This window comes from Pleurodeles waltl, chromosome 2_1 (assembly GCF_031143425.1).
Source record: "Pleurodeles waltl isolate 20211129_DDA chromosome 2_1, aPleWal1.hap1.20221129, whole genome shotgun sequence".
NCBI lineage: Eukaryota > Metazoa > Chordata > Amphibia > Caudata > Salamandridae > Pleurodeles > Pleurodeles waltl.
The window spans coordinates 754,171,703-754,189,596 of NC_090438.1; the positions used below are offsets into that span (position 1 = coordinate 754,171,703).

The following is a 17,894-nucleotide window of genomic DNA, read 5'->3' on the forward strand; positions in this document are numbered from 1 at the left end:
CATGTGCTGCCCTTTAATGCATGTCTGCTCCAAACAACGGTACCTGGCTGTGGAGCTTTCTAATGCATCTATGAATATATTAAGGGATTTTCTTTATCGGCCACTTCTGATTCCGCAGTGAATTATCGTTGGCACCCTAAATGCCAAATCTAGTGGGCACTTTGTTTCACCCAGGTACTATCAGCATGCCCAGTCTCCCTTGTTAAAGCTAGCTGTGGTCAAGAAAGATGTATTGGGAGCCAATGATGGTTTGTGTACTCCTATCAAAGGGGAAGGAGGTGACGGGCATTACTGCCAACTACAGTCCTGGCCACGGCCTTTCTGAATGGGCACCCGTTTGGAACACGTTTGCACTGTCTAGGTGAGTCACCATATGTGAGACTGCCCCACAGTGCTCTGTGTCATAGGGAGTGAAACTGCACATCGGAAATGAATCACATTAGGCTAATATGATCAGAACAAATCAATACAGTAGGCGATGCTATTTTCTCACATTATAATTTGTGCTCTGTATAATTTTATTAGTAAAACTGTATGTCTGTGAAAATGTAATGGTCATTTCAATTGAAAACGTATTGTCTGTAATAGCAGTGTGCTACCACACTATGCATACTCCACTCCACGCCATTCCACTCTACTGTGAACCACTCCACTCTGCTCCACGACACTTAATACTACACCATGCCATATCACTTTGCGCCATTGCACTCTACTCCAGGCCACTGCACACTACACTTCCCTGTTCTACTCTGCACCACTCTACTCTGTGCCACAGCACTTTATACTACACTACTGCACTCTTCGCCACTGCATTCAGCACCACTCCAGTCTAGGACAGTCCACTCTATTCTGCACAACTCCACTCCACTTTCAACACTGCACTCTATTCCAATGCACTCTACTCTGTACAACTCAACTCTATGCCCCTGCACTCTATGCCAGTAGACTGTAGGCCACTCTCATCTACTCTGCACCACTGCACTCTTTGCCACTGCACTCTACACCACTTTACTCTGCCATTACCCTCTAAGCCACTGCACTTTATCCTGCATGACTCCACTCTACGCCACTTAACTGTACTCTTAAACAATCTATGCCACTGCACTCTACGCCACTCTACTCCATTCTGTGTCACTGTAGTTTGTCACTCTAAACCACTGCACTCTATGCAACTGTGCTCTACGCTACTGCATTCTACTCTGCACCAATGCTCTCTACGCCACTGTACTCTGTTACTACACTGTGCCTCTGAACTCTATTCTAACTACTGCACTTTGTACCAATGCACTCTATACCACTCTGCGCCACTGCCCTCAGCATCACTTTACTCTACACCACCTCTTCTGCACCACTCTACTCTACACCACCTCTTCTGCACCACTCTACTCTGCACCACTGCACTCTGCCCCACACTACTCTGCACCACTGCAGTTCTCGCCACTGCACTCTTTTTGCACTAGTCCAATCTACACCACTACATTCTGATGCTGCATTGTATGCCACTGAATTCTGTGTTGCTGCATTATATTCTTCTGCATTCTGCCACTATATTCTGCAGCACTCTGCCAATGCACTCTACACCAGTCCACTCTAGGCCACTGCGCTGTACTCAGTTCTGCACAACTACACTCTGCTCTGCACCGTTCTACTCTGTGCCCCTTTGCAGCACAGCACTCCGACTCTGCTTTGCAACACTGCACTCTTTGCCTCTGCACTGTACGCCAGTCTACTGCATTCTTTGCCAAGGCACTCTACCTACTGTGCTCTGTGACACTATATTCTGCATCACTCCACTTTAGGCCACTGCAATCTGCAGCACTCCACTCTACGGCACTATACTGTACTCTGCACCACTCTATATCACTGCACTCTGTACCACTACATTCTACACTACTGTGCTCAACCGCTTCTCTGCACCACTCCACATTACCATGCAACACTCTGATTGAGGCCACGGCATTCTACGATGCTGCTTTGTATGCAGTTGAATTCTATGCCACAGCACTCTACGCAACTACACTCTGCAACACTCTACGCCAATACACTGTACACCAGTCCACTCCTTCTGTACGCCACTCTGTGACTCCACTTTATTCCACTCCAAAACACAACACTCTATGGCACTCTACTCAGCAACACCCTACTCCATTGTTCCCCATTCCACTCTACAAAACTCTACACCACTCTTCTCTACACCACTTTTAGCCCTGCTGATCAGCAGTCAAGCTGGTGTGCAAGATGGCAAAATACACTGACAAAGTCAATAGCTCTTGCATAGGCAAGACCTATTGGCTTTGCCAATGCTTGTTTAATAGGTCAGCTCTGTAAGTAGCATGACCAGCCTCTCAGGTCTGTTGGGTGGGGCGGAGCATAGTATGGAATGATTTCTGTGAATCATGCTAACTGAGCAAAGTGGTTTTAGTTCTCTTAGTTACTTGTTTTTCCTGAAATATGCGCAAAGTCTTTTGGACTATTTACAAAGGTAAATTACATGTACATAATTTACATGTGTAATTTACTTTTACACGTTTGCACAACTTTACTAATGGCTAGAAACAAAATTCAAGTATAAGGTTACTCATAAGTGTACAATTGCATGTCTTCCACTCCCCTGAAAGAAGGGGTAAGGCCAAATTTACAAGTGTAAGTTACTACTACTAAAAAAAAAAAAAAAACAGTCCGCACCACACATGGCCAACCACTGATACTGTAACACTCTCCAATAGATAATAATGGAGGTAGGGCCTTGAAATAAAATCCCAAAGGAAATAATGTTAAATTAAGTTATTTAATGTTTGTAAAATCATAAATACATATAATTTAATATTTAAAATAATCCAAAAATGTGCACATTACTTAAACAATATTTCAATAACTTTTGTATGTACAATTCTAAAAATGAATGTAGCAATTATTAAAATACAATTAAATTGAAATTCTGTATTCTACTTTTGATTAATGCATAATAAAAACATTACATTAGCTAATTAATTTTTTTAATGTAACCTTCAGCAAAGTAATTGTAATTTCAGATAACATTTTAATGTAACACAGTCTAGAGAAGATTCAAAAAGTTTACTGAAGTTATGAAAAATTTAGTAACACATGTTTGTTATATATTGTAAATGAGAACAAAATAAAATGCTATTGCACTATTAAGACAATCTCAAATTAAATCTTTAATTCATTTAAATATATTAAACATTCTTCTGAAGGTTACATTATTATATTTTAATTTGTCATATGAAATTAAATATGTTTTAAAGATTTTATTTGTGTGGTTTTATGGGGAATTCAGGGTGATTACGTCATTAGAAATGGGATGACAAGGTTTTTGTGTTGACAGAATATGCATATTACAGCTTCTGATGATATGAGCATAAAACATCACAGAACACACAGGCCAGTGATTGTAGGGGGATATTATTGAGTAAAGTACACAAGGAATTGCCACAACCTTCTTCTGATGCACTCGCCGAGGGCGAGAGTCCTCCCGATCAGTCTTGCTTGAGGGTGACCGCAACTGGTTGGATCCTGTCCCTTTTGGTATAGGTTTTAAAGGGTAGCCAGATTCCCGTGATCTCAAACATCCTACCATTGATTTAGAGCAGTCGAGCGTTTCATTATATATATATATATGTGTGTATGTGTATGTATGTGTATATATATATTTTAGTCCACCATTGCATGAGGTTTTGAGGGGGGTGCCAAGAGGAAGAAGGTGAGTAGCTTGCCCCGGGGAGTGCTGTAGGGATAGTCCAAACTCTCCCTGGATCCACCTAGCAAGAGCATCAGGAGGTCCAGTAGTAGAGACATTGAGCAGAGTCAACAGATTTGTTGGAGCACCTCCATCCAAAACTACTTGACCTTCAGACATTGCCAACACATGTGGTACCACAGTTTTCAGTTACCTCTCCCAACCCCCGCACCTCCACCCCTTCCGTTCTTGCTAGCGCACTGTTTCTAGTGCTGAATATGAAAGTGAAGCAGGAAGATCCTCCTTCAGTACCATCAGTGTTGGAAGGTGAATTTAGAGAGGAATAGCCTGATAATGTATGTGTGTTTGGGAGTCTGTGCCTGTTTGAATAAATTAATGTATCTGACAGTGTCTTTGTGAGCTTGGAGGAAAAGGGGAAAGGGATTCAGTGGCATGATGGTGGCCTTGCATAAGGTGTCCCTGGGCATATTTCCCATTGTTAGAGTTTTCATCCTTGGTGTGGTCCCCCTTAACTTTTTGCCTTTGTTCCCCAGGCTGTTGATGTGTGCTGGACTCTGATTTTACTGTTTTTGTTACTCTGGGCACTTTACCACTGCTAACCAGTGCTAAAGTGCAATAGCTCCTTTACAAAATGTGTATGCAATTGGCTTATCAATGATTGGCATATTTGATTTACTAGTGAGACCCTAGTAAAGTGCACTAGAGGTGCCAGGGCCTGCAAATCAAATGCTACTATTGGGCCTGCAGCACTGGTTGTGCCACCCACATAAGTAGCTCTGTAATCATGTCTCAGACCTGCCATTGCAGTGTCTGTGTGTGCAGTTTTAACTGTAAATTCAACTTGGCAAGTGTACCCACTTGCCAGGCCTAAACCTTCCCTTTTCTTACAAGTTAGACACCCCTAAGGTAGGCCCTAGGTAGCCTCAAGGGCAGGGTGCAGTGTATGGTTAAGGTAGGACATATAGTAATGTGTTTTATATGTCCTGACTGTGAAAAATTGCTAAATGTGTTTTTCACTGTTGCAAGGCCTGTCCTCTCATAGGTTAACATGGGGGCTACCTTTAAAAATGATTAAAGTGTAGATTCCGTTTGGGAGCAGATGGACATGTGGAGTTTGGGGTCTCTGAGCTCACAATTTAAAAATACATCTTTGAGTAAAGTTGATTTTAAGATTGTGTGTTTGAAAATGCCACTTTTAGAAAGTGGGCATTTCCTTGCTTATACCATTTCTGTGACTCTGCCTGTTTGTAGATTCCCTGTCTGTATCAGTTTGACAGTTGGGCTGGTTGCACCTCACACTAGACAGTGACACAAAGGGAGCTGGGGTGTAGTCTGCATTTCCTGATGAGCCATCTGTGCTAGGAGGAAGAGGAGGAGTGGCCACTTACACCTGAAAGGGCTGTGCCTGTCCTAGCACAAAGCAGTCTCCAACCCCCTGGTGAGTGTCTGGGGCCTGGCCTGGGCAAGGCAGGATTTCACATTCAAGAGACTTTGCTTTGAAGTAGGCCTACTTCAAAGGAAACATTGGGTATAAGAAGGGCACCCAAAACCACAGACTTTAGAACAATTCTGGAAACCAAGGGGAACCTCTGCCTGGAGAAGAGCTGAAGAGCTGAGGAAGAAGAGCTGCCCTGCCTGTGATTGTTCTTTGTGGAGCTATCCTGCAGTTGCTGCTTCTGCCAGAGTAAGAGGGCAAAGACTGGACTTTGTGTTCCTTCCATCTTGTGAAGATCTCCAAGGGCTTGATTTAGAGCTTTCCTCCTGTTGTTTGAAGTCTCAGGGACAGCAAAGACTTCGTTCTGTCAGCACCTGGAGTCTCTGGAGAGACTCCTGCTCTGCCCTGTAGTGCCCATCCAGTTTGTGGGACCCTGAAAGGAGAAGCTGGCACCCTAAGAGGAGGAAATCCATGCACAGAGCGCGTGCGGGGAAAAGATCAACGCAACTCCGATCTGCGGCTGAAGAAACAACGCGCCGCCAGCTCTGCAGCTGAAAAACAACGCTTGACGGAAACGCGACCGAAGAATCGATGCACGGAGCTGGAGAAATGACGTGCAGCATTGCTGACGGAGGCTGGGAGATCGCAATCCACACTCCGTGGTCTTTGGAGCATCGTGCTGCTGGATTTCTGACACAAGTACCTCTGGCCATGTAAAAACAAGGCAAGGCCTGCCCGGACCCGAGAGTGCTGACCGGATCGATGCCTCCCTCTCCTGCGGAGAGAAGAAACAATGCCTCCCGAGCTGACAAAAGGAGAAACGATGCAAGGTCTCGCTCGTGACTGAACTCAACGCATCGCAAGCCATTTTTGCCGCACACTCGCCCGTGCGGGGTTATGTTTGACGCACCCAAGGTACATTTTCACGCTAACAGTGTTAGAGTGTGTTTTAAACTACATAAAGACTCTTTTTGCTTTTTACTTGATAACTTGACTTGTGGATTGTGGATTTTTTTCATTTTGGTCTTGTTTTGTTTAGATAAATATTTCCTATTTTTCAAAATCTGTGTTATGTCATTTTGTAGTGTTTTCCTTAAGTTACTGTGTGTGTTGGTACAAATAGTTCACACCTAGCACTCAGAAGTTAAGCCTACTGCTCTGCCAAGCTACCCAGGGGATAAGCAGGGGTTAGCTGAGGGTGATTTTCTTTTACCCTGCTAGAGTGAGGGTCCTTGCTTGAACAGGGGGTAACCTGACTATTAACCAAAGACACCATTTCTAACAACCATCATGTTGGACCCCGTGCCAGCATGTTATGAACATACTACCCTGTGTAGTAGTTGTACTGAATATGTTGGTGGCCTTGGCAAAAGCAGTCCCCTCCCCTCTTTTTTTAAGTCAATATGGGATTACCTCTGCCTTGTCTTCCGCCTGGAAGACTGTGTTCTTTGGTGTGATATCAAAGATAAAGAGTGCATTACTCGAGTAATTTGCATTGTTTGGGCTGTCCTGATGTGCTCTGTGCAACAGGGGTTCTTTGCCTGCTCGTCTTGAATTGCCAACAACATGCTGACCACTCTATAGGTGTGGCGATCTGTGTGGGTTTCGAGCAGCAACAGCCTGTTACACCTACTGAGCAAAATGTGGAAGATAGATTGGCAACAGAGGCAAGAGGTGGAAACACTCTATATCCTGTAAGCCATACTGGAACAAGTTAATTTTCTTGTGGAACTTGGCATGGCTAACCCCGTTGTTCCCCAATTAAGTCTACCTGTCATTCCAGTAATTTGTGCGTGAGCTTCCCAAGCTAAGATGTTGCCCATCCCATTTCCCGTGATGGCATATCCTAGTTAGTCCATATATTAGGAGGTCTTGGTTTGAGATTTATTACACCACAATGAATTCAAAGCCCTACTTTTTTGTTGTTGCTTTCATCACCACCTTGGTGATTTTTGCGTCCCTGATTTTACCCTTTTTCTGCTACTAATTCTTCAAGGATCTTCTTGGATTACTGCTGCTGTTTTTCATGCCTTATTTTACAGTAGTTTTGAGGTTTTATTTCTCAGTTTGATTTGTAGCCAAGTCCCATCATCATCGCCAAAGAGGATGAGTTCATCCTTTTACTTTTTTCTCCAAACTGTTACCCTCTTAAGTAGGCACTTAACACCTTCCACATATAAATACAAGTACATATTGGCACTGTGGCTATTGGAAGGAGTTGCCTTTTCCTCAAGCAATCAAGAAATCATTGGTTACTATATTAGCCTGCATAGTACCCATATCTTGCATATTGGTAGGATGACATAAGCTGTCTTTGCCTTTATATTACGGTATCATGGCTGACATAATAATGAACCTGATATAAGTTATTCACCCTATGGCAAAAATGGGCATCTTTTGCACTAACCTAAGCTAGTCCTGCCTAACATGTTGTACTCAGCCCTGGCATTATTTTTGCCATCACAGACATGCCCATGGCCGTGTGTGTGTGTGTCTATATTATCTATCTCAATCTCCAAAGGCTAAACATTAGTTATAGTTAGAAAACGTTGTTCTTTCTATATAAACTGCACAAACATTAGAAATTATAAAGTTATAGTTCTACCTTAAATTTATAAAGTACACACCACCTTTAAATTATTAGAACTCCTGCACCTCCATATACAGTGTAGTGAACTCAGTAGCTAAGCAGCAATAACTATAACCTGTCACTGTACCATGCACTATGTTCTCACAAATTATACGATTTGCGTAAATTATAAATTTAAGGTATAGTTATAAATTTAGAATTTCTAATGTTTGTGTAGTTCCGGCTTGGTTTGTATAAAAAGAATAAATAGTTTTCCTAACAATAACTAAGGTTTAACCTTTAGTTTTTTTCTTTGTATTCTAATGTTTTGGTTTTTAATAAAAATGTTTTTCAAATTGTAGAGTCCAGTGTCCCTGAATGTTTTAGAGTGGAGTGGCGTAGAATACAGCGGAGTAAATGTTTTAAAGAGTGAAGTGTCATAGCGTAGACAGGCATGGAATGCAGAAGAGTGGAGTGGCATAGGGTAGAGTTGAGTAAAGTTCCGAAGAGTGGAGAGGTGTGTCATAGGAATACGCTGTACGCAGCAGTATTCCTGTATCCACTGCAAGCTAGCCACAGTGGAAGACACATGGCAGATTCTCATAAGTCAAATAGCATATGAGTGAGTGATTAAAAATACATACCTACACCCTCCAGATGTGGTGTAATATCTGGAGCTTCAACAAAAAATTACATGCCTCAGGGGGTAGAGGAAAAACGCGACTTGCTATGCCAGGCTAATCCTCATGCTCCTCTCTTAGTGGAAGTATGAATAGGTTAAAATATATGTATTTTGTAGCACTGGAGATACAAGATGTTTGTCTCTAGTAATGGGTCTCCCTCACAAATGAGAAGTGTGAGAAGGAAGAGGAGCAAATTGGTAATGGATGGACAGTACAGTGTTGGCAGGCAGAAGTGCTTGGAGGTAAGGTTTATCTGTGCATTAGCCATGGTGAATGACAGTGATCAGAGCATAAAATGTTTGAGCAATAGCAACTGTACAAAGTACAGCAGTGTATCTATTGAAGATACTGTTCCAAGTTCGGATGCTATTCAATTTTCATTCAGTGGAGAGTATATGAGAAGAGATGTGGACTTTTTATGTCATGGTTATGCACGATGCAGAGAAACATCTGCTGATCCTCCACACCAGAGTTTTTTGCCCCTTGCCATTATTAGGGCACAGTTGCAGTTTACGAGCAATCCATTTTTTAACTTATATTAATTGGTAGAAAATGTTGCCTTTCGAATTTAGTCATTAAACCATCAATCAATAAAAAAGAATGGACCTTGATACAGCAGTGGTTAAAGAAAATCAAATTCAAAATCAAAAATGCAGTTTTGCTTAATTTCATAGTACTTAATATCAAAATATTTTAACTCATAAAAAAACACATTTTAGCAACTCATCCCTATCTTCCTTTCTGTATATCCGACAGCTTAAAAAATCCCTATAATGTCAGGAAGTTTCTAGCTGTATTGGTACTAAGTGGATATACATTTTCACACCGCTTTACTTTCTCCATTTTAGCTATCCATTGGTCAAATGAAAGAGTTAGTGCTGTTTTCCACTTTTGTAATATTAAGGAGTCTGGTGCAAGCATTGCTACGTTTAGTTTTTTTTTTTTAACCAATCCCAGTTTTTGATGGAAAGCCCGACAGAATTAGTTGATGGGCATCTGATAAATTAAAGCACAGTGTAGTACAACAATATTTTTTCCCAAAATTTTTCCAACTTCGGACATGACCATATAATATGTGACCAGTTGGACTCCAACTGAGATTCACATCTATAACATTTTAGCAGTATTTAGAAATTAATTTATTAAAATAATTAGAGTCCGATACACTAGCCACTAGTTAAAAAAAAATGCATTCTGCTAAAATTGTAGCGATTAATTGTATTTCTTGTCTCATCCAAAATAGTCATGTCCTTGCCTGATTACCATTTATGATCCATTTCTGTGAATTTAATCTGTCCCCTTTGCTGCATCTAGCCTGGTTTTCCAGAAACCTACTGGTCTGCTTGTAGTGCTCTCGAGGAGATCCTCGACCAGCTCAGATGTTAACATTATATTTTTTTTTTATGCATCTCTTTTAAAAAAAAAAAAAAAAAAAAAAAAAATGACTGTAAGACGAGAGCATCAAGCCTATTAAAAATTTGATGTGGTTCAATATTAGCCCATGTTTTGTGTACACCTTTGTTTAAAAAGTCTGCGAAGTTACTGAAACTGTTCATTTTCTATCTTTGTAGAAAGTTCTCTAGGAGGGCTAGTAATATGAGATCCGCAGGACGAGTAGGCACATTGGGACATGGGCTAGAGCTGATTTTTTTCTCTTTTTAATGCCCAATGTTTTATAATGAAAGTATGTAGGTGATTTTGTTAACCACCCAAAAAAAAAAAAATTTGTATTCCTTAACCATCTGACTTATTCATTATCAAATACTTTTTGTGTAAAATGTGTTTAAGTGGTAAGAGCAACATTCTAACTAAAGTCGTTCTAGCCTTGATTGAGATAAGAAGGGGATTGCACATTATTAATATTGGCACCTTTAAAAATAGCGATTTTATTTTATCTATTGTGTATCTATAACTTCACTCCATAAAGGTCATCCAAATTAGTAGAATTGCATACTCTCAAGTATCGTTTTGACCTGTTTTTTGATAAGCACCAGCTGTTCTAATACCAAAGTGTCTATAGTGCAACTGCATAACAAAATTTGAGTTTAATGCTTATTAATCCTGTACTATTCTAGGATCAACTAAGGGAGATTAAGGCATGGTCTGCAACCTGGCCCTGGAAATTACCTCCATCTAAGGCCACATTGGTCACCCCTGTAGAGGGGTCACTAGTGGGGGTTTTCTTAGGACAAACAGTCCACTTTCTTGTGTTCTAGCTGGGAACACTCAAAGCAACACGATTGAAAATGGGGCATCCTGGGCCACCATCCTCTATAACCTCCCTCCTTCCTGTCAGAAGGGACATGGGAACCTTTTTCTCCCCGCTTATCCCAGGACCTGTCTGTGTCTCCCTGGACCTCCCCCTTCTTCTTCTGTTTGGTACCCTGCCCACTCTTGGCTACGTCTTCCACATACAGCTTTTTTTTCTATCCTGGAGCTGAGCCAGCTGTCCGCCTCCCTGGCAAGCTTCATGGGGTCAGTAAGCTTGCTGTCAATCAAGTGCTGGCACAGCTCTGGAAATGACTATACAAGTGCTCCAATGCAGTATAATTTGTACTGCCCCTTAGAGTCTGTTACCTCGCTGCCTTTCACCCAACCATCCAGTCCTCTGCAAAAGGAATCAACAAACTCCACCCAAGTCTAAGAACCAAGTTTAGTACTCTCCCTAAACTTTACCCTGTAACTTTCTGGGGTGAGACCATATCTCCTAGTTAGGGCTTCTTTCATGGCAGGCTACCTCCTCTGATCTTCTTGCTTTAACACCAACAAGGTGTCTCTCTCCTTTACTGAGAAGTACTTCCACAACGCTGCTCCCAATCTCTCTGGGGGACCCTGTTCATTCTCACTGCTACTTCATAATCCCTAAACCACTGATTTATGTCATCCCCAAAAACAAAATCCTTCCCTACTGCCATGAGTATATGTACCTTTCTCCCGGAATACATTGTAGAGCTGCCACCACTAGATATGCTGAACCTGCTCTTTAAGACCAGCTCCTTCAAGCTCAGCTTGTGGGCTAAAACAACCAGTCTTGTGTCCTACAAAGCTTTATCTCTCTCCTGCTTCAACCTGAGCTTTACAAGCTCCAACTCGAGGTTCCTGGCTCTCCTCCTATTCTCCAGCTCCTCTAGAGACAGACCTGGAGAGGAAACACTGTTGCTTGCCCTGGAAGGTACCTTCCTGCCTGGCAGGTTCTGAACCACAACCATGGAGGCTTTGCTCCTCTCTATCCCAATAGCATTCTCCTCCTCTTTTGCTTACCAGCCTCCTTTGCTGCCAACCAGGCCCTCCACACTCTTTGCAGCTCCCCCTTCTTAGTGAGGCCTTTTATAGGACATTTGAGCTTCTTGCTGAACTTTTTGAGGTTAAGTACCCAATAGGTCTCCAACCTCTCCTTCACGAACACCAAATCTGCAGCTCCAACTGATGGAGACATGATTGCGAATAAAACTCAAAAGGTGCAGAGAAATAAATCAAACCAGTATGTGAGGGTGTAATGGTCTGCAATATGGAAGTAGTGTACACCAATCACTGTCGGAAAAGTACAAATTCAAGTCCTATCCTCGCCGCTGATCACCAGTGTTAGAAATGGGGTCTCTAAGTTTGCAGTGGTTTGCATGCTGTCCAAGTAGAGATCATCACTCTAGTCTGGGTAAGGGAGTCACACAGCTACGATAACCCCTGCCTACCCTCTTGGTAGCTTGGCTGAAGCAGTTAGGCTTATCTCGGATGCAGTCTGTAGATTATTTGTACATACACAAAGTAACAAAGTGAAAACACCACAGAAGTTGTTAAATAATAATCCGAGATGTATTTGCCTCAGACTTTATTTTTGCGTATTCCATTAATATTGCCATGTGCTCGACAAAGCTGACTCTTCATTAAAACTGTGTAAGTTGACTTCCCTGTGAACTCAGTTTTTGTGTAAAACCATTTCCTCCTCTGGGTCTCTCCACTTATCTAACCAAGCTGACTTTCAGGATACCGAGCCACAGCTGTATCCTTCTTATCATTGTGCACGAACAGAATTGTACCTCTTCCCACTGCATTCCAGGGGCCTCCTGCAAGGGATATCCTCGTAAATTATCAAACCAACTGTCAACCAAATGAACTGTCACTTTGCCGTGTATTAGCAGGATACTCCCGAGACAGTGGGAGTACAAGCAGGAAAGACTAATCAAATGTATGTACGTCAGCAGGATGCTCTCGGGTTAAAAGGAGAACTGTTTGAAGCTTTTGTGTTCACCAGATATGGAGGGGTGGCTTCCTGGCTGAAGGGGGGCAGCTTAACTATATAAGATTGTACGCTGCAGAATGAAGCAGCCAGCCTCCGTAGGAAAGTCATTCAGACTGTCCTGGGACACTGTGCTCAGCTCGAGCTATTATCTGTTTTACTAATAAAACTTTTCTCTTCCTCATCAGTCGTGACTCCGCCTGTTGTGTTCTTTGCTGGTAAGAGACCCTGAAGGCCTAGGGTGTCCCCTCCACCGCTGGGAGAGGTGAGCCTGCCTTTCCCGGTTCTTCAAAGTACTCCACACCAGTTTAGAAAAATATGTATCTGAGTAAAACAAAACAACAAAAACCTAACATACACAAGTAAAAGTATGAATTTTCAAAGATTAAATGGAGTATAGTGCTTAGAAACACAATAGCTCCAACATTAAGTGATTTTTGAAAGGCAAGCCCAGGAATGAATGAAAGTGATGGGCTTGAGGTGGGTGTGGTTAAACGCCCACATTATTTGCACCAGGTCAAAATGCTTGCGTGTGTGACCTAAAAAACGAAGTTCCCCATCACATTCATTGATATGCATTAACAAGTAATTCGATTTTTGCAAATTAATTTAACAGGGATTAACAATACATATTAATGAGGGATTTGAAATTATAATATTATATGTTTGATTAACATTCATAAAGTGTATCATTTATTTCTATTTGTTTTAGTTAGTCATATTGCTTTGCTGGGCCTGAGCCTCACAAACGTGAGAAAGCTGTTTTCTTTTTGCTAATGTGTCATTTCTTTCAGATTTCGTTCACATGAAATGTTAGTTTGGAAATAGATGTACTATTGTCTTATTCATAGAGAGCCTGAGCAAGTAACCTTGAGGATAGTACACCAACAGAATGGGAACATGGAGATTGGTCTGAACTATGAATTGTTGCAAAGTTGTACTTGAGAGCAAAGATGGTTGCCTTCCCATGAAGGTTTTGTGAACTTTCATTTATGTCTCAGATGTCCATTGTATGATGCTTTATGATTGGACAATGGATTCCTTCGATCCCCATGACATTGTTATTGGACAAATCACAATTTACTTTGGACTTTAATTTACCATTTCCACTTGGATTCAGTGTGACTCTTTCCTTGTACTTTGATAGGTACAGGCTTTATTGCCCTTCCCTCTCGCTCTTCCTGTTGCTGATGGAGAAGACCTCGATTTTCTTGACTCATGAAAAGACTTTTGAATGAGCTTCTAAATGCTGACATCTTCCTTTTTTTTTAGGTTGAGTGTAAGCGTACAACCTCTTGTATACTTCTTATGTAGGCTTCCAGTTATTTCATTTGTTAGTTTGTGTCATTTAAAAAGCCATGCTTGCTAGTGGTCAGTAATGCCTCTTTATCCCTCCTTCTACTGTGTGGGAAGAGGGATCAACTACTGTATAATTACTCTCTGTCCTGTTTATCTGGTCTGTAGGGGACTTTTTAAACTTTGTTTCATGCTCCTGTCCAGGGAAGCTTCCCTTTTCATTTGCAGAGCATTCTTCCTCTGAGCTTAGCTGTAAACAAGGCTATAAATCAGGGTGTTATCTTGATCACGTTCAGTCTTTGTGGGGTCTCTGCACAGTCTCATCTGCTAGGCTCCCGCCCTTCCTTGGGTTGGATTTTCTTTACCGGGTATGCCTGCTTGTGTGCTGAGAGCAAGGGCATAGGATCACTTGTGATTGCTTATAGCTAAGGCACCCAGCTCTACCAGGGCTCCACAATCCTTAGAGACAGTGCCCACTTCTGCTACGTACTGGAATCCCACTCTCGCAGCTCCATCATTGCACCATCATTGCACACTCTGAGCCTTCAGACATGCCGGTGCCAGGAACCCCACATACGCTGTATACCAGAGCACCTTAGTTCTTGCAGTCAGTACACTATGCTGCTCCAGTACTGGGACCTCGGGCGCAGCTCCATCAGTGTACGGCGATTCACACACTCCTAGCCCTCTGCCATGCTAGTGTCAGGAACCCCACACGTGCTGTCTGCCAGGGAACCTAGGTTTTTGCAATCAGTACACTCTGCTGCTCCAGTACAGGGACCTCGGCTGCAGCTGCAGCTCCAGCAGCGCATGGCAGTTCACAGACTCCAAGCTCTCAGCCATACCAGTGTCAGGAGTCCCACTCATGCTGTCTGCCAGAGCACCTCAGTACTTGCAGTCAGTACACTCTGCTGCTCCAGTACGGGGACCTTGGGCGCAGCTCCATTAGTGTACCGCAGTTCACACAATCCAAGCCCTCAGCCGTGCCAGTGCCAGGAACCCCACATACGCTGTCTGCAAGATCACCTCAGTTTTTGTAGTCAGTAGACTCTGCTGCTCCAGTACTGGGACCTTGGGCGCAGCTCCATTAATACACTGAAGTTCACACACTCCAAGCCCTCAGCCGTGCCAGTGCCAGGAACGCCACACATGCTGTCTGCCAGAGCACCTCAGTTCTTCCAGTCAGTACACTCTGCTGCTCCAGTACTGGGACATCGGGCGCAGCTCCATGAGTGCACCGCAGTTTACATGCTCCAAGCCCTCACCCGTGCCAGTGCCAGGAAACCCACACACGCTGTCTGCCAGAGCACCTCAGTTCTTCCAGTCAGTACACTCTGCTGCTCCAGTACTGGGACCTCGGGCGCAGTTCCATAACTGCACCTTAGTTCACACACTCCAAGCTCTCATGTGCCTGTGCCAGAACCCCAAACAAGCTGTCACCTCCTTTCTAACACGAAGTGCCCATTGCTCTTCCAGTGCCAGGGGACCCCTCACCCAGCTCTACCAGGGCTCTGCAATCCTCAGAGACAGTCCCCACTTCTGCTCCATACTGGGATCCCACTCGCAGTTCCATCAGTGCGCCTCAGTTCACACACTTCAAGCCCTCAGCTGTGCCCGTGCTAGAACCCCACGCGCTGTCTGCCAGAGCACGGCAGTTCTTAGAGTCAGTACACACTGCTGTTCTAGTACTGGGACCTTAGGTGCAGCTTCATCAGCGCACCTCAGTTCACACATTTCAAGCCCCTCAGCGATGCCAGAACCCCACACATGCTGTCTGCCAGAGCACCTCAGTTCTTACAGTCAGTACACTCTGCTGTTCCAGTACTAGGACCTCAGGCGCAGCTCTATCAGTGAACCTCAATTCTACCCTGGCAAGGTCACTTCCTTTCCTTTACTGGGACTCCACTCACATACAGTTCCATTACAGCAGCTCAGTTCTAATATTCAGTCCACTGGCAAGTCAATACTGGACCCAAAAGAGCAAAACACAGCTCAGCCAGTGCAACTCAAGTCTAACATCCAACGCCACTGTTGATGGGAACCACGACTGCTCCGCCAGAATTCATCAATTCTAACATTCAGTGAACATTTCTTCTCAGTACTAAGGCCCGCACACATGCCCTTCAGGACTCTTTGCTTCTGTGGTTTAAAGGCAATGCCATTCCCATACTGGGCCCCACTCGCAGCTTCACCATGACACCTCCAGGCTAACACTCAGAAACACTGGCACACCAATACTAGGTTCCACACTTAGCTCGATTAACATACCTCACTTCTGAGCTTGTGTGCCTGTTACTATTCATGTACTGCAACCCACATACAACTCTCAGTGCACCTCAACCCCAACCTGCAGCGCCCCATAATTCCAATACCAGGAATTACATGGCGCTCCGTTTCTCATTCCTCACCTGCTGCCTTACTATTATTCCAGCACTGGGTCAGGACACAGATGGGGCTTTTCCCCCCAGTCCTGCTCTGAAGCGCCCCAATGTTGCTGTATTTGGGGTTCACATACAACTCTACTAATGCACGTCCTGCTGTTCTGCAGTGCCCCCTGCTGTTCCTCACTCTGACTTCTGTTTGAGGACATGGGGGAGCCCATTAAATCTAGTCTTAGCTGCCATCTTTATTTGGGAGGATCTGTTTCACCTATCTCACTCCGTCCTTTCCTCTACTCTGTTTACTCTCAATGTTTTTTTTCTCCCTCAGTTTTCTCTTTTCCAGCTCTGAAAACCCACACGTTAACAGTTTTGCTCTTTCTTTCAACTGTTTATTTCTATTTCTCTCCCTTTTTCTATTCCCCTCTTCCTCTTGCTACCTCCTCTTTCATACTCGCAAAAACTTTTTTCTTCATCAGGCATTCATTCTTTTACTATTTTCTTTCTCTTTCCTTCATGCTTTCTCTGTCTTCTTTTATTTGCTCTTTCCTTTGACTCAGTATGGGTCCTTTCTCTCTTTAAAAAATCTTTCTTCCTTCCTCTGCAATCTGGTGTTTTTTAAAATCTTTATCTGTCAATTCACGTTTTACTGTAAATCCCTCTTTTTTCCCGTCTGTATGTGGAATCCACAAGTTACTTGTCGGGACCGAAGTGTCAAGGTGGTTTTCCCATTCTGTGTCTGTAAAATGTCAGTATATACCTGCCCTGGTCTTTTCACTGCTGTTTCTCTCACATCTCTTTTTTTCTGTAATGTTAATTTTTCTCCTTCTTTTCAAACTTCTTTCATTATTTTTTCCTCTATCTTTCGTTCGCTAGCTTCGTTCCCTTTTTCTTTTGTCTCACACGTTTGCTCTATTTCTCCTCTTAGTTGTGTTTTAATTTTCTCGTTCTTTCTTTCCCTTATTTTATTTCTTTGTGACCCCTTTTCTTTCTTTCCTGTGTCTGTTGTATTCCTTTCGCTTCTCTTTTTCTGCCCCATCCGCTATCTCTCCTGAGGCCTAGTTATCGATGGAGCTACAGGTGCAGTGACACCAGGTCCTAGAGACCTATGGACCTCACTCAACTCTAACTACTGCTGTATTTTCATGCTGAAATTGCAGTCAACCATTTTCCTTTCTTAATCACAGGGCCCATGACACCATTACTATGCAATTTGTCCTCTCTAGCTTTACTTCCGACTCTTTCCTTTTTCCTTCCAATCCGTCCCAAGTGATATTTTTGTTATGGTGTTCTGAGCATTACACTCCAGTGCCAAAAGTTTTTCTGATAAAAGTTTATATGATAAATGTTTTAAGATAGAGGAATAAGGTAAATGGAAGTAATTCAGTTAAATGCTGGGCCACTGGAATTATATGGCAGAAAAAGGTGACATTATGAGGCAGGGTTGACCATTTTATGTAGCAAGAAAAGTCCAGTTATGACTTTACAATGCCAGTAGCTCTAACTCTAGAAAATGCGAGACCTATTGCATTGCAAGTGTTTGTTTACTTACTTTTTGGCAACTTCAGTTAGTTTCGTTTT

The 17,894-nt window shown here is 43.0% G+C and overlaps 1 protein-coding gene across 2 annotated transcripts in view; it reads left to right on the top strand.

Moving 5' to 3' along the window:
* The window catches only part of DUSP22 (dual specificity phosphatase 22), a 463,313-nt gene that overhangs the window by 1,562 nt on the left and 443,857 nt on the right, over positions 1-17,894 (top strand). Inside the window, exon 2 of one of the 2 annotated variants that reach the window (XM_069217759.1) lies at positions 12,828-12,904. The exons of the other annotated variant lie outside the window; for it this stretch is intronic. The gene's annotated coding sequence lies outside the window, so the exon portion shown is untranslated. The remainder of the gene's footprint in view (positions 1-12,827; positions 12,905-17,894) is intronic. 2 annotated transcript variants of the gene reach the window in all.